Here is an 11,628-nt window from a genome sequence, read left to right as displayed (position 1 = left end):
AGGCTTATTCTGATTCACCGTCTTCTGCTAATTGACTGTCCTGTGTTGGAGAGCTTCAAGCTAGGGATATTCTGGCAACCCACCTCTCCCCAAAGCAGTGTTCAGGATGGAGTTTAACAGCGGGCAATCTGCTTCCATCATGCCTCTAGAGAGCTGGTTTGAGATCTTTACCGTGTTTCCCCTAAAATAAGACAGGGTCTTATTTTCTTTTGACCCCAAAATAAGCGCTTGGCCTTATTTTCGGGGAGGTCTTATTATTTTTGAGGTGCAGGAGGCGGCGAGCGTGGTCATCTCATGGCTGCTGCTGTGTTCCAAGGGAGGGCTTAATTTTGGGGAGGGCTTATTTTAGCGCATGTGCTCAAAAGCCTGATTGGGCTTATTATCCGGGGAGGTCTTATTCTCGGGGAAACGGTAGAAGAAAATGGACCTGGGTAATTGCTTTCTGTTTCTTCAAGAAGAGGGGTGTCTAACACAAGGCCCGTGGGTCAGATCCGGCCCGCGAAGTGGTTGGATCCAGCACGTGGGTCCGTCCTAGAAAATTTGAGACGCTGGCATTGCTTCGGCCTGGACTACCCAGTTTGAAGAGAAACATGCAGGCAGTTTGGGGAGTGGTGTCAAGCTGGCCATACCCACCCAGTTAGCCAAGCCCCTGGGACCTCCCAAAGTCAACCACAGCCCTGATGCGGCCCTCAATGAAATTGAGTGTTGATACCCCTGTTCAAGGCACCCCTGGTACAGCCAACAGAAAGAGGGGCTCCTTCCCATTCCAAGATCTGACAGACTTTCAAATACTTCATCAGCTTTGGTTTCTCAACCCTTACAACTTAAGACATGGGGACTTCCACCTCCCAGAATTCCCTACCCAGAGGGATTCTGGGAATTGAAGTCCACCCATCTTCAACTGCAGAGCTTGAGAAACGCTGGTTTATAGGATTCAGCCTTTCAATTATTATTGCACGAGAAAGTTAAGGAAGCTGAACAGGAGTTTTTAGGGATTTACTTTTGGGCGAAGTATTGATCGAATGGAGGCCCTGAGCAAATAGTGACTTGGCTTCCTCCCTCTCTGCCCAAGAGTGGGAATGACATTGAGGACATTTTGAATTGTGTCACATTCTTGGAACCACAAGCTTCTCCTTCCTGGCTGCCGAGGTGTACAACTCAAGTTTATTGTCCTATGTTTTTTTTAAAAAAGAAAGAAGTAAACATGTCTGTGACCTGTTTTATATAAAGACACACTGTTTGCGACTGAAGTACCCAATGTGAGTTGTCATCTTTGGAATTTCAACATGGAAAGTGGGAAAGGGTGGGAGGGGAGGCCAGCGAATTAATCTTACTGAATTAAATGATGCAAACAAGGGGTGACAAACTCAAGGCTCGGGGGCCAGATCTGGCCCATGGGGCCACCCTGGAAATAACGAAGGACTGGCCCACGTGCGGAGTTCTGGAACTTCCGGGAGGCCCATTTTTCGCCCTCCCAGAGCCTCCTCACTGGCCCTGCACTTACCTGGCATGCAAAATGGGCCGCCTGGAGACTCCTGGGAGGTGTGGGATGGAGTGGGTGGGGCCAGCCAGTCCTTGCAACTACTAGTTCGATGAACCAGATGTAAAATTAGCATCTGGTTTGCCCTAACCAGTCCGAACAGGCTGAATCTCACACCTGCATGTGGCCCTCAATGAAATTGAGTTTGACACCCCTGATCTAACCAGCTGGGTGGGGTTGCACAGTGGAGCACACGTGCATTTCAACCTCATCTCTGGTTTGAGCCCAGCCATATCACACTTAGAGCATTTATAGCGTTTGACAGCACTAAGCACTAATCAGAGTGCTTGACAGCACTAAGTGGTTTACAAAGCCAGCCTATTGCTCCCAACAATCTGGATTCTCGTTTTACCGACTTTGGAAGGATGGAAGTCTGAATTAGCCTTAAATTGAACTCCTGGCGGGTTCAGAGTTAGTCTGCAATACTTACTGCATTTCTAACCACAGCTCTTGCAATCCAGTGTTCGTAAAAGTATTTTACTAAATCCACATACTTCTCGTTCACACGTAAACTGTCCTGGTTGAGGATTTGAACTAGGAGTGGCGAGACCCAAGTTCTAGTCTATCATTAGCTAGAGAAGACCCGTCTGGCTTTAGATCTGTCACACTGACCAGTTCAATCTGAAACTGGTCTGCCCAATCTATACTTGGGTTTGTTATGGGAAGATCAGAAGAGACAACACAGCCTTGAATTCTGAAACACAAGCCAGGATGTAAATTTATATCTTGTCACTGACTTAGGACCATATTTGGGGCCAGGATTCATTGCTAAGCCAAGGTAGCTGCTCAGAGATTTGAACCTGATTTTACAACTGTTTTGGCCATGGTTCTAAAGTGAACCACTGCAGTCGTTAAGTGAATCACATGTGTTAAGAATGTAAGCTAACAGTTGCAATATATAAACCATGATGGTAGTACTGTAGCTTTAAGTACTGCTGTAATGTGATTGGTTGCTGTTACCTCAAGCAGCCATAAGAGGGAGCCAGAATGACTATTAGCTCTCTGTTTGTTAGATGCTGATTGGTGAATACTGCTATCGTGAGTTACTGTGAGTTTTGCTACTGTTAGCTGCTTTGTGTGCTGAACTGATTATATGATACTGGACTGTGTTCGATGGATAACTGACTAACTGAACCGTTTGTAAATTGAACTCTGAATACCTCTATTTTCCACATAAGTAAAAACCTATTTAAACTGCAGTGCCCCTGTATGCTGGTTTGTGTGTTCTCCAACACCACTCTCATTACGCTTCTCTGCACACTCGCTCTTCTAACGGGGAGCTTACCTAACACTGGTTATGGGCCCAGGTTGTACCAGACATAGCTAAAAGAGAGTTGGTGTCGATAAGCAATACCGTATACAGACAGCTGTTTAGTTTGTGATTGTTACTATCATGGAGAAGATGGCACACGCCCCATCAGCAAGCCTATCACTGATAACCCGGTTGGATGGAACAAACTATGTTTCCTGGTCTATGAAATGCAGCCTACTCCTGCGCAGTGAGGGATTATGGGATGCTGTACAGAATCCACCGGACGTAACTTCTTGGGATCCAGATGACAAGGATGATGCAAAGAAGATAGCAGAGTTTCAACGATGCAACGAATGAGCATTGTGTATAATTGGTCTAACACTGACTGACCAACAATTAGTTCATATTTGTGGGGAGAATTCTGCTGCCAGATGTTGGGAGAATTTGAAGAAGATTTATGTACGTGACACTGTTGGTGCACATATACATCTTACCCGCAAACTGTTTAGGGCACGTCTTCTGAAAGGTGGAGATATGTTAGCTCATTTAAACTTTATAAAAGCAGTTTTCCAAGAGCTACATGAAAAAGAACTTATTTTCTCACAGTTACATCAAGTCTACATCATTCTGTCCTCACTGGATGAGAGTTATGATGATTTTGTATCTTCCCTTGAGGTCCTAACCCGAAATGAACTAACATTGACTGACATAACTGCACGACTGTTGGAAGAGTCAAGAAGAAGGATGGAAAGAGAACAACTTTATCCATGTTGTATGTACCTAAACTGAAATTTAATTTATTATCAGTAAGGGCTCTAGTTAATATTGGCTACGTAGTAACCTTTAGGGGAGATACCTATCATTGAAAAGGAAGGTAGTAGGGTTACTGCCAAATTAACAAATGGTTTATATGTTATATCTGATGCCCATACAGCTAACTCAGTGTATGATAATGTGAAACCACATGATGAATGCATACATTTACTACATAGGTGTATGGGGCACATTAATTTCAAGATGCTGCAACAAACTGTTAAATTGTCAGAAGGAGTAAAGTTAAAACCTTGCAGTAAATACTTACATTGCAATGTGTGTAGTCAGGAGAAAAGCAAGGTTACTCCAGCAAACAGACGGAATGGTTTTAAAACAAAGGAACCTCTGGAAGTTGTTTTTGCTGATCTAATTGGACCTATGAAACCCAGTTTGGGAGGTGCCTGTTATGTTTTGAGTATCATGGATCATTATTCAAGATATGGTTTCTGCTATTTACTGAAAGACAAGACAGAAACGTTTCAACATTTCTTTAATTGGCTAAGATTTGCTGAAAGAAAAATGAAATCTAAGGTGATTACTGTTGTAACCGATAATGGAACTGAGTGTACAAACTGTAAATTTCAAACAATGTTGAGATCAGCTGGTATTGAGCATAAACGTTCTGCTCCTTATAGGCCACAACATAACTCGTTTATAGAACGAAGGGGGCAAACATTACAAGCCATGGCTCGAAGTATGTTAGTTGATTCAGGATTTCCTGAAACACTGTGGGGTAAAGCTATGATGTGTAGTAACCATGTTTTAAATAATGTGGTAAATACAACAACTGGTGAATTGCCATTCACTCGTTGGCATGGCAGAAAACCTGATTTAAGCTATCTTCACACATTTGGAGCTCTGGCATGGGTGCATATTCCCTCACAAGTAAGACTGAAGGGACAACATAGAGCTCGACAGTTATTCTTCGTAGGTTACGAGGCCAACCATAGATCATTTAGGTTTTGGGAAAAAGGCACCACTAAAGTATACTGTAGCACTAGTGCTCGATTTATTGAATCCGTCGGATTATGCCTGAAAAATATTAAATTCTGGGACAGAGGGGAGGGTATCAATTTTTGTCTCCGAATCCATACTGTTCTTCGTGTCCTCCTCCAGTATTTGGAAGAAGGAGCAGTCAAATGTGCAAAACCAACATCCACCCATAAAGAATACCATCCAGAAAGGCTCAAAGCAACCAAACCAACCTTATTTTTCTTCCCTTTTTCCAGTCTCACACAGGGGTTTTTCCTTCCAAGGTCAAATAGACCTTGCCCCCAAAAAGTTTATCTCTCCCCCCCCCCCCCCAACTCCTTCCCCTACCGGAGAGATGGCACAAAAACACAATTCTTGGCAGGAGCCAGCTGGCTTTTTCTCCCATCAGCATCAGTTACGGAAACCGTCCCATGGCCTCAAAGGTCAAACGTGTCCGGCCAAGCTTTCCTTTGGGAAGGTGAACTCAAAATGGCATGCTTTCCTTTTAAAAAGAGAGAGAGAGAAAATGGAAAGAAAAAAAAAGAGAACAAACCTTCCCTTTGCTGGGATTTAAAAATGAACGGTTTCCGTGGCAAAGGACGGCGGATCGTAGGAATGGCAGAGTTTCCTTGGGTCTTGCAGGTGCAAAAAACTTTCGAGATGCTTAGATGGACTGCAACGATGGAGCTCAACCTAACTTAGAATGTATCCCTAAGAAAGGCGGGATTCACTGACGGGATTAAGGCTCTGCATGCATCGTCTATCCCCTTTTCCCAGTCACTGTTTCGTAGGAATTGCAGTTTAGAAGTGATAGCTCGCCAACTTCCTCGTGGTCCTGATTACTACCCCGAGGAGCAAAACTTCCAGTCATCTGAAAAGGGATACTTGAATATATAAATTAAGGAAACTAACCTCCCTCCCTCCCCCCCCCCCCCCCCCCCCGGTTCCATTTGCTTAGGAGTTGTTACGGTCCTCTTTGTGCATCAACTCGCTGGCCAAGGTGTTGCATTGGTCTTTGGGGGGGCCTCAGGCAGATTAATTAAAATGAAACTTAAAATGAAAGTTCCCAGAGCCGAAGGGGTTAAATTCGGATGCCCATTGGTGCTGATGTCCCGATCCTCCTTGCTGATTCTCCGGATCTAAAGGATCCTCGCCGGAGTCGAATTTCTGTCGCATTTCTGGAAGGCAGGGAGGGAAATAAAAGAGAATAACAGAATTGAAAAAGGGACCTTGGGGGTCTTCTAGTCCAACTCCCCAACCCTGCTCAAGCAGGAGACCCTACGCCATTTCAGACAAGTGGTTGTCTAATCGTGTTCTGACCTAGGCTTCCCAAGATCGTGAAGCAGACTCCTCGTCCCGATAAAACTTCTTTTATTTAGCTGAAAGGGAATTCCTTTCCAGCAAAGTCCCAGCCAACAGCCTTTCAAGAGATTTCACAACCACAGACCTTTATGAGGCTTGGAGAGTTGCCAGGCTGATATCTTCCAAACGCCACGCTGTAGCAGCAATTACTTGGCAAGAAGTCAGGAACAGATCTTCGCCCTAATGAATTGAACTAATTGTCCCCTTTGCTTCTCTTTATTCCCTATGGGAGGGGCTCTTCATCATCCACCTACGCCTTTACTCCCGAGTCGGCCCTTATTCCTTAACTGTTCCGTTCTCCTGGCAGCTCTGCGCATGCGCACATCAGGAACAGGCTCCAGCTGTTCTTCTGCCCCACTTATCTCTGACTCCGAAGGCAGCTGAAAACTGTCAGACGGCCCTGGCCCCATCTCTGCCTACAAGGCAGATAACTCATCAGATCCTTCCCCAGACTCCAGGACTAGCCCAAGTTCCTCCCCAACCTCCTCACTGTCTGAGTCTGCCACCAGCTCCGCTGACGAGCCACAAAACATCACTCCTTAGAAACCTCCAGTGATGGAGCACCCAACAACAACCAACTGAGAAGATGTTAGGGGTGAGTGGGAAGACCAGTTGCCAGGAGATGGTCTTAGTTTGTTATCGTCAGCTGTCACAGGAAAACCAGACAGGAAATCCGAGCAGATTCTACTTTGTTGTAAGGCTACATCAGGGATGTCAAACTCAAGGGCCATGGGACAAATCTGACCCGTGGGGGTGCTTAGATCTAGCCCACCGGGCCACCCAAGAAACAGCGAAGGACTGGCCTGTGGGCCTCTACCAGTGAAAATGGAGTTCAGGAGAGCTGTGTGCGGCCCTCCCGAGCTCCATTTTTGCTGGCAGAGAGTAGCAGGAGGCTGGCGCCGACAAAAACAGAGCTCGGGAGCTCGTTTTCGCTGGCAGAGCGCTCGGGCTGCCACAGGCGCCCCCGACATGAGAGATGTCGGGCTGGCCATGCCCCCTGCCCATGCCTACCGGTTCTGTGGGCGTTGCTTGGTAGGTGTGGCAGGGGGAGGATACTGCAAAATCCCCATCCCTCCCCACTCCTGGGGGAAGGATATTGCAAAATCTCCATTCTCACCCCACTCTGGGGCCAGCCGGAGGTGGTATTTGCCCGTTCTCTGAACTACTCAAAATTTCCACTACCGGTTTTCCAGAACCTGTCAGAACCGATAAGCTCATGCATGTTACCTGGATCTGTCAGGACCTCTTTAGCGGCTGCAATATCAATGAATTTTTTCTTGGCTTCCTTTTTCTCATCTTCCGACTGGAAATTGTCGGGGTGCCACTGCTGAGCCAGTTTTCGGTATGCTTTGATGATCTCCTGCTTGTTGGCGTTCCTGGGGAGGGGAGTGGGGCAGGAGAAAGAGGCCTGTTTAGGATAGGACGATCTGAAGCATCATCTCTTGGGGGCCAAAAATTAGCTCCATGTTATGACTAATACCCAAGGGAAGCTCAATTTGTCATTTTTCTGCTGGTGGGAATTGTTCTGACCCAGCCTTAGCAGAAGCAAGAAAGAGACTCCTGGTCACCAAAAACCCCTCTTTATTTACCTCTTGTGAATTAATTGCCTTCACCCACCAAAATGTCCAGGCAATAGTCCTTCAAGGAGTTAACTGCAGTGACAGACCTTATCTGTTCCTTGCGATAACTGCAAGAAGGCTGTGAGCTCCCAGATGAAAACTATAAAATTAAGTTCTGGCAAGCAGACTTTGTGGCACGAAACAACATGAGCAAGATCTTCAGAAATACGAACTGTTGTCTCCTGCGATAATCACTCCCCATTCCTTCTATTTATTCCCCAGCCAGGGAGGGGCCATTCAGTGTCTACATGTGCTTTGCTTCTCAAGTCGACTCCTTGTCCTCCGTTGTTCACCTCTTCTAACTGCTCTGCGCATAAGTGCATCTGGAACAGGCCCCAACTGTTCTTCCTCCTCACTCATATCAGCCTCCAAAGGCAGCCTGCCTCTCAGGTGGCTGGGAAATGTTGGAGGGCCCTGGCTCTATCTCTGCATCGGACACAGAGCATCCATCAGAGCCTTCCCCACACTCCAGAACTGGGCCAAGTTCCTCCCTAACCTCCTCATCGTCTGAGTCTGGGCCACCACATGAATATGAAGGGCAGGGAGAATGGCAGATTGCAGGAGGTACAATAAAAAGCAGCAACCGAAATTACTCCTTTTGTCAATAGTATGTCCACAATGCTATAATTATTGGAGATTTATATCCATACACATAGGTACTATTATTTTTAAGAACATTGCCATAATGAGTGTAGAACCCAGGCGGTGTTATTTCCCCCCCTTCTCACTTAATATATAAAGATAATCCAAGATGGGGAATTTAGGGTGCTTCCAGAAGTTGTGATCTACAATTCCCAGCAGCCAGCAGGGTCACAAATAGAGGATTTGGGGAATTGCAGTTCAGCAGTGGAGGCAGGTGCAATGGATCAGTGGCTAAAGATGCTGAACTTGTAAAAAGCTGACAGCCAAGGTTCAAGACCCGAGTGCCACGCGATGGGTTGAGCTCCTGCCCACTTAGCAGTTCGAAAGCAGCAAATGCAAGTAGATAAATAGGTACCACTTCGGTGGGAAGTTCTATGCATGTCGGCGTATATTCATGCTACCACATGACCACAGAAGTGTCTTCAGACAATGCTGGCTCTCTCGGCTAAGAAACAGAGATGAGCACCGCCCCTTAAATTCTAACACAACTGGACAGGGGAAATCTTTACTTTTAGTTCAGAAGTATTTGAGAAGTTCTCACGGGACTCCACAATTCTAAATCATAATGTGGTCCATTTCTTTGGGTCTATGTTTGAACCTACAAAGTGGGACGCGGTGGCTCAGTGGCTAAGACGCAATCAGAAAGGTCAGCAGTTCGAATCCCTAGCGCCGCGGAACGGAGTGAGCTCCCATTACTTTTCCCGGCTTCTGCCAACCTAGCAGTTTGAAAGCACGTAAAAATGCAAGTAGAAAAATAGGAACCACCTTTGGTAGGAAGGTAACAGTGTTCCATGCACCTTTGGCATTTAGTCATGCTGGCCACATGACCACGGAGACGTCTTCAGACAGTGCTGGCTCTTCGGCTTTGAAACGGAGATGAGCACCCCTTAGAGTCGGGGATGACTAGCACATATGTGCGAGGGGAAGCTTTATCTTTTTACCTTGAACCTACCAATTATGGCTTGGCTGAATGTGCTGTTCGTTCAGGCCAGATAGCCTTGTTAATGTCAAGAGATTATTATTTTTTCCCTTGTAGAAAGAAACTTTGAGGTGACAAAAGTGCAGCAGCTTTTCTGGCTTCCCAAAATCATTAAACCAGGACTTCAACCTTCATGGTTATATTACAGTGCAGCTTTTAATGTTCTATTACAGGGGAATTCCTCTCAGCAGTTTTAATCCTGGATTGTGAAAGACGCCGGATACCAGAGATGAACCTGCTTACCTCTGAATTCCGAGAATTTTGTAATAGTTCCTCTTCTTGGACTGTTTCAGCAGTTTCTGCGCCCTCTCGAGCCCGTCTTTTAATTCCTCATTTTCAGCATCAAATTCTTTCGCTTCTTGATAATCTCCAATCGCTGGAGATTTTAAAAAAGAAAGCTAGTTTTAATTCTTTCAATGTGGAAGCTTCCTCCCCTGCCAGCTTTGACTCTTCGGTCAAAGACTTTTATTGTTCTGACCAAGACTTCCCAAGAGCATGAAACAAACTTCTTGTCCCGGCAAAAACCCCTTTTATTAATTTACAGTGAATTCTGCTCATTCACACCCAGCAAAGTCTTTCAAGGGAGGATTTACAGTCACGGACCTTCTCTGGTTTGGAGAGCTGTCAGGACGATATCTGCAAAACGTGGCAAGGAGTCTCAGAGAGTCACTAACCAATTAAGCAAACTAATTGTCTCTGCAAACTCCACTCCCCTTTTGCTCCTCTTTTATTCCCTCTGGGAGGGGCCATTCATCGTCCACCTGTGGCCTAACTCCCAAGTCGACTCCTGTTCCTCAGCTGTTCCCTTCATCTGGCAACTCTGCACATGCGCACACTGGGAACAGGCTCCAGCTGTTCTTCTGCCTCACTGATGTCTGACTCTGAAGGCAGCTGATAACTGGCAAATGGCTCTGGCCCCCTCTCTTCCTCTGACACAGAGCCCTCATCAGAGTCTTCCCCAGCCTCTAGGACTAGCCCAAGTTCCTCCCCAACCTCCTCGCTATCCGAATCTGCTGCCAGTTCTGCTGCCCACTGGTGGCCCACAACATTTATTTTATCCAGTTTAATGGAAATATGCACCCTCCATCTACAACTAGCTGATACTCTGCAGGCTATTAGCTATTCTCCAAAAATAGGCAGGGGCAGGACTCATATTTACAACATATAATACAATAGCAGAGTTGGAAGGGACCCTTGGGTTCTTCTCGTCCAACCCCCTGCCTAGGCAGGAAACCCTATACCAGTGATGGCGAACCTATGGCACGCGTGCCACAAGTGGCACGCGGAGCCATTTGTCAGGGCACGTGAGGCGCTGCCCTGTCAGTTGGCCAGCGCACATGCGCGCGCTGGCCAGCGGAGTTCACCTTTTTAAAAGCCATTTTTCGCCCTAGGTGCATATTTCCATTAAACTGGATAAAATAAATGTTGTGGGCCGCCAGTGGGCAGCAGAACTGGCAGCAGATTCGGATAGCGAGGAGGTTGGGGAGGAACATGGGCTAGTCCTAGAGGCTGGGGAAGACTCTGATGAGGGCTCTGTGTCAGAGGAAGAGAGGGGGCCAGAGCCATTTGCCAGTTATCAGCTGCCTTCAGAGTCAGACATCAGTGAGGTGAAAAAAGCATGTAAAAATGGGGGTGTCGCTCGTTGTGCGCGCATGCGCACTGGGGGGCGCACTGGGGGGGGTGTCGCGCATTGCATTATGGGTGCAGCACCCCCCTGCGCTCCCCCCATTTGTGGCACGCGAGCCAAAAAAGGTTCGCCATCGCTGCCCTATACCATTTCAGACAAATGGCTATCCAACATCTTCTTAAAGACTTTCAGTGTTGGGGCATTCACAACTTCTGGAGGCAAGCTGTTCCACTGATTAATTGCTCTAACTGTCAAGAAGTTTCTCCTCAGTTCTATGTTGCTTCTCTCCTTGATTCGTTTCCACCTATTGCTTCTTGTTCTACCCTCAGGTGCTTTGGAGAATAGCTGGACTCCCTCTTCTTTGTGGCAACCCGAGATATTGGAAGACTGCTATCATGTCTCCCCTAGTCCTTCTTTTCATCAAACTAGACATACCCAGTTACTGCAACCGTTCTTCATATGTTTTAGTCTCCAGTCCCCTAATCATCTCTCTTGCTCTTCTCTGCACTCTTTCTAGAGTCTCTTTAGACACAGTGTTAACTACCTAACTACATTTAAAAATGTCTGAAGTAGAATTAGGTGTACAATTGTAGCACAATATAACAGAAGAATAGAATAGAATAACAGAGTTGGAAGGGACCTTGGAGGTCTTCTAGTCCAACCCCCTGCCTAGGCAGGAAACCCTATACCGTTTCAGACAAATGGCTATCCAACATCTTTTTAAAGACTTCCAGTGTTGGGGCATTCACAACTTCTGGAGGCAAGCTGTTCCACTGATCGATTGTTCTAACTGTCAGGAAGTTTCTCCACAGTTCTAAGTTG

At 46.4% G+C, this 11,628-nt stretch overlaps 1 pseudogene across 1 annotated transcript in view; it reads right to left on the bottom strand.

Annotated features, from left to right (window-relative positions):
- Nucleotides 1-4,924: 4,924 nt before the first annotated feature.
- LOC309400675 (dnaJ homolog subfamily C member 3-like) overlaps nt 4,925-11,628 on the bottom strand; it is a 63,042-nt pseudogene continuing 56,338 nt past the window's right edge. Inside the window, exons 10-12 of the transcript XR_014176871.1 lie at nt 9,423-9,555; nt 7,167-7,315; nt 4,925-5,755 (exon numbers count right to left, since the gene is read on the bottom strand). The product of XR_014176871.1 is annotated as a dnaJ homolog subfamily C member 3-like (transcript). The remainder of the gene's footprint in view (nt 5,756-7,166; nt 7,316-9,422; nt 9,556-11,628) is intronic.

This window comes from Natrix helvetica, assembly GCF_964273705.1.
Source record: "Natrix helvetica genome assembly, chromosome: W".
Lineage (NCBI taxonomy): Eukaryota > Metazoa > Chordata > Lepidosauria > Squamata > Natricidae > Natrix > Natrix helvetica.
The sequence above is the reverse complement of the archived record's forward strand: the minus strand, read 5'-3'. Positions and strand labels throughout refer to the sequence as shown.